At 33.3% G+C, this 7,500-nt stretch overlaps 1 non-coding gene across 1 annotated transcript in view; it reads right to left on the minus strand.

The window, feature by feature from the left end:
- Positions 1 to 4,182: 4,182 nt before the first annotated feature.
- Positions 4,183 to 7,500, minus strand: part of LOC122322786 — a 3,958-nt gene continuing 640 nt past the window's right edge. Inside the window, exon 1 of the ribosomal RNA XR_006246852.1 lies at positions 4,183 to 7,500. This exon is cut by the window's right edge and continues 640 nt beyond it. This is a non-coding gene — a ribosomal RNA (large subunit ribosomal RNA).

The raw sequence follows: 7,500 nt of genomic DNA on the forward strand, positions 1-7,500 counted from the left end.
CAAACACAAACATGAGCGTATAACATAATCTTTAATAAATTATATGAAATCTTCATATAATAGATGAGCACACACCACTCACCATGTAAAGGTTTTTGAACACCATCTCTTTAAGCATGATACTTTTTTCAAATGCTACCACCCAACATTAATTCTTCATGTATTAAATTAAATATAATACAAGATTAACTTCATTATTTCATAATTTGCCCAATAAATTATCCATGCCGGCAAGACAATACTCCACAGTCATATTATTTTGTTACTTTTACTCTTTCTCATATGACTTGCCTTGCGCGACACCACTCCATATAAAGGTTTTTGAACACCATCTCTTTAAGCATGATACTTTTTTCAAATGCTACCACCCAACATTAATTCTTCATGTATTAAATTAAATATAATACAAGATTAACTTCATTATTTCATAATTTGCCCAATAAATTATCCATGCCGGCAAGACAATACTCCACAGTCATATTATTTTGTTACTTTTACTTTTTCTCATATGACTTGCCTTGCGCGACACCACTCCATATATAGGTTTTTGAACACCATCTCTTTAAGCATGATACTTTTTTCAAATGCTACCACCCAACATTAATTCTTCATGTATTAAATTAAATATAATACAAGATTAACTTCATTATTTCATAATTTGCCCAGTAAATTATCCATGCCGGCAAGACAATACTCCACAGTCATATTATTTTGTTACTTTTACTCTTTCTCATATGACTTGCCTTGCGCGACACCACTCCATATATAGGTTTTTGAACACCATCTCTTTAAGCATGATACTTTTTTCAAATGCTACCACCCAACATTAATTCTTCATGTATTAAATTAAATATAATACAAGATTAACTTCATTTTTTCATAATTTGCCCAATAAATTATCCATGCCGGCAAGACAATACTCCACAGTCATATTATTTTGTTACTTTTACTTTTTCTCATATGACTTGCCTTGCGCGACACCACTCCATATATAGGTTTTTGAACACCATCTCTTTAAGCATGATACTTTTTTCAAATGCTACCACCCAACATTAATTCTTCATGTATTAAATAAAATATAATACAAGATTAACTTCATTTTTTCATAATTTGCCCAATAAATTATCCATGCCGGCAAGACAATACTCCACAGTCATATTATTTTGTTACTTTTACTTTTTCTCATATGACTTGCCTTGCGCGACACCACTCCATATATAGGTTTTTGAACACCATTTCCTTAAGAATGATACTTTTTTCAAATGCAACCACTCACTATTAATTCTTCATGTATTAATTTAAATATAACACACGAATAACTTAAATATTTAATAATTTGAACTATAATTGACGGCTGCCGGCAAGACAATACTCCACAATCATGTGATTTCCATATATAATTTTGTCTATAGCAAACATTTTTTATTGTAGTAGAGTTGTTCCATACGTTATTACCCAACATTTATTTTACATGTTAAATTCTATTATATCACATTGTTTGTGTCATATGTTATTATCTAACATGTAATTTATATGTTTCATGATATTATTTGACATTTTGTATTGGAAAACACTGAATTGAATTTCATAACATTTCATAATTTGCCCAATAAATGACCCATGCCGGCAAGACAATACTCCACAGTCATATTATTTTGTTACTTTTACTTTTTCTCATATGACTTGCCTTGCGCGACACCACTCCATATATAGGTTTTTGAACACCATTTCCTTAAGAATGATACTTTTTTCAAATGCAACCACTCACTATTAATTCTTCATGTATTAATTTAAATATAACACACGAATAACTTAAATATTTAATAATTTGAACTATAATTGACGGCTGCCGGCAAGACAATACTCCACAATCATGTGATTTCCATATATAATTTTGTCTATAGCAAACATTTTTTATTGTAGTAGAGTTGTTCCATACGTTATTACCCAACATTTATTTTACATGTTAAATTCTATTAGATCACATTGTTTGTGTCATATGTTATTATCTAACATGTAATTTATATGTTTCATGATATTATTTGACATTTTGTATTGGAAAACACTGAATTGAATTTCATAACATTTCATAATTTGCCCAATAAATGACCCATGCCGGCAAGACAATACTCCACAGTCATATTATTTTGTTACTTTTACTTTTTCTCATATGACTTGCCTTGCGCGACACCACTCCATATATAGGTTTTTGAACACCATTTCCTTAAGAATGATACTTTTTTCAAATGCAACCACTCACTATTAATTCTTCATGTATTAATTTAAATATAACACACGAATAACTTAAATATTTAATAATTTGAACTATAATTGACGGCTGCCGGCAAGACAATACTCCACAATCATGTGATTTCCATATATAATTTTGTCTATAGCAAACATTTTTTATTGTAGTAGAGTTGTTCCATACGTTATTACCCAACATTTATTTTACATGTTAAATTCTATTATATCACATTGTTTGTGTCATATGTTATTATCTAACATGTAATTTATATGTTTCATGATATTATTTGACATTTTGTATTGGAAAACACTGAATTGAATTTCATAACATTTCATAATTTGCCCAATAAATGACCCATGCCGGCAAGACAATACTCCACAGTCATATTATTTTGTTACTTTTACTTTTTCTCATATGACTTGCCTTGCGCGACACCACTCCATATATAGGTTTTTGAACACCATTTCCTTAAGAATGATACTTTTTTCAAATGCAACCACTCACTATTAATTCTTCATGTATTAATTTAAATATAACACACGAATAACTTAAATATTTAATAATTTGAACTATAATTGACGGCTGCCGGCAAGACAATACTCCACAATCATGTGATTTCCATATATAATTTTGTCTATAGCAAACATTTTTTATTGTAGTAGAGTTGTTCCATACGTTATTACCCAACATTTATTTTACATGTTAAATTCTATTATATCACATTGTTTGTGTCATATGTTATTATCTAACATGTAATTTATATGTTTCATGATATTATTTGACATTTTGTATTGGAAAACACTGAATTGAATTTCATAACATTTCATAATTTGCCCAATAAATGACCCATGCCGGCAAGACAATACTCCACAGTCATATTATTTTGTTACTTTTACTTTTTCTCATATGACTTGCCGTGCGCGACACCACTCCATATATAGGTTTTTGAACACCATTTCCTTAAGAATGATACTTTTTTCAAATGCAACCACTCACTATTAATTCTTCATGTATTAATTTAAATATAACACACGAATAACTTAAATATTTAATAATTTGAACTATAATTGACGGCTGCCGGCAAGACAATACTCCACAATCATGTGATTTCCATATATAATTTTGTCTATAGCAAACATTTTTTATTGTAGTAGAGTTGTTCCATACGTTATTACCCAACATTTATTTTACATGTTAAATTCTATTATATCACATTGTTTGTGTCATATGTTATTATCTAACATGTAATTTATATGTTTCATGATATTATTTGACATTTTGTATTGGAAAACACTGAATTGAATTTCATAACAATTCCAAGTCTCATGAGTGTAAATTTTATTAATCGGTTTATTATTATTATGCAATATCAAATAAAATATAAACTTCTATTTCACACTAAATATAACATTTATGTTTAAGAGTGTAAATTTTTCATTCGCATATTACTGTTCTCCATTGATTGAATTATAATATATTTTTAATATGATTTCATATATTTATTTTTTTGTGTTTTCTACTATTGCCTTTCGCAGTTATCATATATATATACATATATATATATATATATATATATATATATATACTCATATATATAATAAAATGTGTGTTCTTCTTTCTCTGTTTTGTTTAAAACAATTTAATTTCTTTATTCCTTTCAATAACAATTCAATTATTCTGAAAAGAATGTTATTTATAAAATAACATAAATTTTGTATTGCATCATCAAAAAGCTTTTTGTATATAACATTTTCTTAAGGTCCGGTCCACACATTATCAACTTACAAAGAAATATATAAAATATCATAAGTAAATTAACAAATATGGCACCTTTAAACAACTCATACAATATATATATATATATATGTTTTAGTTGGTGTTTAACAACCATAACACACATATTATATTTTATATTTGTTGTTTTATTAACATTTTCGAATCATCAAGCAAAGGATAAGCTTCAGTGGATCGCAGTATGGCAGCTGCTCAACCACTTACAACACCTTGCCTGTTACAAAAGTCGTTTACAATTGATTCTAGGCTTTGTCATTGTATTAAATAATGTTTAAATATGTAACTAGCACGGCATCAGGTGATCATAGATCCTCCCAATTTACTATGTTACAAATAACATTGGCATCACATCCATTGTCGTTTATAAAATAAATTATAAACTTTTAATGGTTTAGAAGCCATACAATGCAAATTGCCCCTTATTTATCATTGCAGTCCAGCACGGATACGACCTTAGAGGCGTTCAGGCATAATCCAACGGACGTAGCGTCATACCACTGTTCGCTCGAACAAGTATTGTGCCATTGGTCCGTACCTGCGGTTCCTCTCGTACTACGCAGGAATGCTGTCGCAACAACGTTTTGTCATTAGTAGGGTAAAACTAACCTGTCTCACGACGGTCTAAACCCAGCTCACGTTCCCTTGCATGGGTGAACAATCCAACGCTTGGTGAATTTTGCTTCACAATGATAGGAAGAGCCGACATCGAAGGATCAAAAAGCGACGTCGCTATGAACGCTTGGCCGCCACAAGCCAGTTATCCCTATGGTAACTTTTCTGACACCTCTTGTTAAAAACTCTTTAAACCAAAAGGATCGATAGGCCGAGCTTTTGCTGTCCCTGTGTGTACTGAACACCGAGATCAAGTCAGCATTTGCCCTTTTGCTCTATGTGTGGTTTCTGTCCGCACTGAGCTGGCCTTGGGACACCTCCGTTATTATTTGAGAGATGTACCGCCCCAGTCAAACTCCCTACCTGGCAATGTCCTTGAATTGGATCATACCTGAGTAATTGGAGTTATACCAAATTTTTAAATCAAAAATACATAAATGCATTTTCTTATTAAAGAATTTGTTTGCGATTATATAACAAACTCGTGATACTTTGATCAAGAAGCTTGCATCAAAACCCAATACCATAAGATATAATAAATACATCCGTATAATGGCTAGGAAATGATACACGTTCCATTTAATCAAGTAAGTAAGGAAACAATAAGAGTAGTGGTATTTCATTGTCGATACCAAACCGAAGTCTAATATCTCCCACTTATTCTACACCTCTTATGTCTCCTTACACTGCCAGATTAGAGTCAAGCTCAAAAGGGTCTTCTTTCCCCGCTAATTATTCCAAGCCCGTTCCCTTGGCTGTGGTTTCGCTAGATAGTAGATAGGGACAGTAGGAATCTCGTTAATCCATTCATGCGCGTCACTAATTAGATGACGAGGCATTTGGCTACCTTAAGAGAGTCATAGTTACTCCCGCCGTTGACCCGCGCTTACTTGAATTTCTTCACTTTGACATTCAGAGCACTGGGCAGAAATCACATTGTGTCAACACCCGCTAGGGCCATCACAATGCTTTGTTTTAATTAGACAGTCGGATTCCCCAAGTCCGTGCCAGTTCTGAATTGATTGTTAATTGATAATCGTTATAATTTAAAAGAACTAATCAGTTGCCCAATTAGTATTCTTAAAAATTTTAGCAAGAAAGTTCCACAATTGGCTACGTAACTAAACTATCCGGGGAACAAGAATCTACCATAAATGATAGAAACCCTATTTACCCAGAACGAGCACATAAACCATGTTATTGTTTCCCAATCAAGCCCGACTATCTCAATCTTCAGAGCCAATCCTTATCCCGAAGTTACGGATCTAATTTGCCGACTTCCCTTACCTACATTATTCTATCGACTAGAGACTCTTCACCTTGGAGACCAGCTGCGGATATTGGTACGGCCTGTTGAGAAGTTTGCGTATCCCCACCATAAATTTTCAAGGTCCGAGGAGAAAATATCGACACAACAGTATATGTCATGCTCTTCTAGCCCATCTACCATATCTCTCTGCGAAAGACTTCCATGGTAGTACGGCTATAAAACAGAAAAGAAAACTCTTCCGATACCTCTCGACGGCTTCTTTATGGTCGTTCCTGTTGCCAGGATGAGCACGAGGCCCATATTTAATAACAAACGGATACTCAACAGGTTACGGAATTGGAACCGTATTCCCTTTCGTTCAAAATTATTCAAGTGTATAAAAATCGGTATGATGCAAAATATATTTTGATTTTTCTATACTTGAAAATTTTCGGCTTTCGCCTTGAACTTAGGACCGACTAACTCGTGATCAACCACTGTTCACACGAAACCCTTCTCCACTTCAGTCCTCCAAGGTCTCATTCGATTATTTGCTACTACCACCAAGATCTGTACCAATGGCGGCTCCATGCAGGCTTACGCCAAACACTTCTATGCACACCATTGTACCTTCCTACTCACTAAAGTTTCAAAATTTATATTACAAGTAACATAAATCATCTACTTTAGCGGTAATGTATAGGTATACAACTTAAGCGCCATCCATTTTAAGGGCTAGTTGCTTCGGCAGGTGAGTTGTTACACACTCCTTAGCGGATTTCGACTTCCATGATCACCGTCCTGCTGTTTTAAGCAACCAACGCCTTTCATGGTTTCTGTATGAGTTGTTAATTTGGGCACCGTAACATTACGTTTGGTTCATCCCACAGCGCCAGTTCTGCTTACCAAAAGTGGCCCACTGGGCACATTATATCATAACCTTAAACTTCATATCAAGAAAGTTAAGGTTCTTACCCATTTAAAGTTTGAGAATAGGTTAAGATCGTTTCGACCCTAAGGCCTCTAATCATTCGCTTTACCAGATAAGATTATTTTATACAACAGTTAAATGCACCAGCTATCCTGAGGGAAACTTCGGAAGGAACCAGCTACTAGATGGTTCGATTGGTCTTTCGCCCCTATACTCAATTCTGACAATCGATTTGCACGTCAGAACTGTTTCGGTCTTCCATCAGGGTTTCCCCTGACTTCAACCTGATCAAGTATAGTTCACCATCTTTCGGGTCACAGCATATATGCTCAAGGTACGTTCCAGTTAGAGGTATAAATAATATAAATATCATTATACATAACTATATAGAGCGCCCCGGGATTGTGTTAATTAACTATAAATAGCTAAAAAACTAATCCCATTAATAGTCAAGTTAATTACGCTATTAGGTTTATATCCCAATAACTTGCACATATGTTAGACTCCTTGGTCCGTGTTTCAAGACGGGTCCCGAAGGTATCCTGAATCTTTCGCATTGTTAATCATACAAGTGCATATAATAAACACAAAAATCATTGAAAATTATGCCATTATATAATTCCGAAAAATTAACGCACTGTATTCATATAAATCTATCAGCACTTT

This window comes from Drosophila grimshawi, unplaced genomic scaffold (genome assembly GCF_018153295.1).
Source record: "Drosophila grimshawi isolate 15287-2541.00 unplaced genomic scaffold, ASM1815329v1 contig_706, whole genome shotgun sequence".
NCBI lineage: Eukaryota > Metazoa > Arthropoda > Insecta > Diptera > Drosophilidae > Drosophila > Drosophila grimshawi.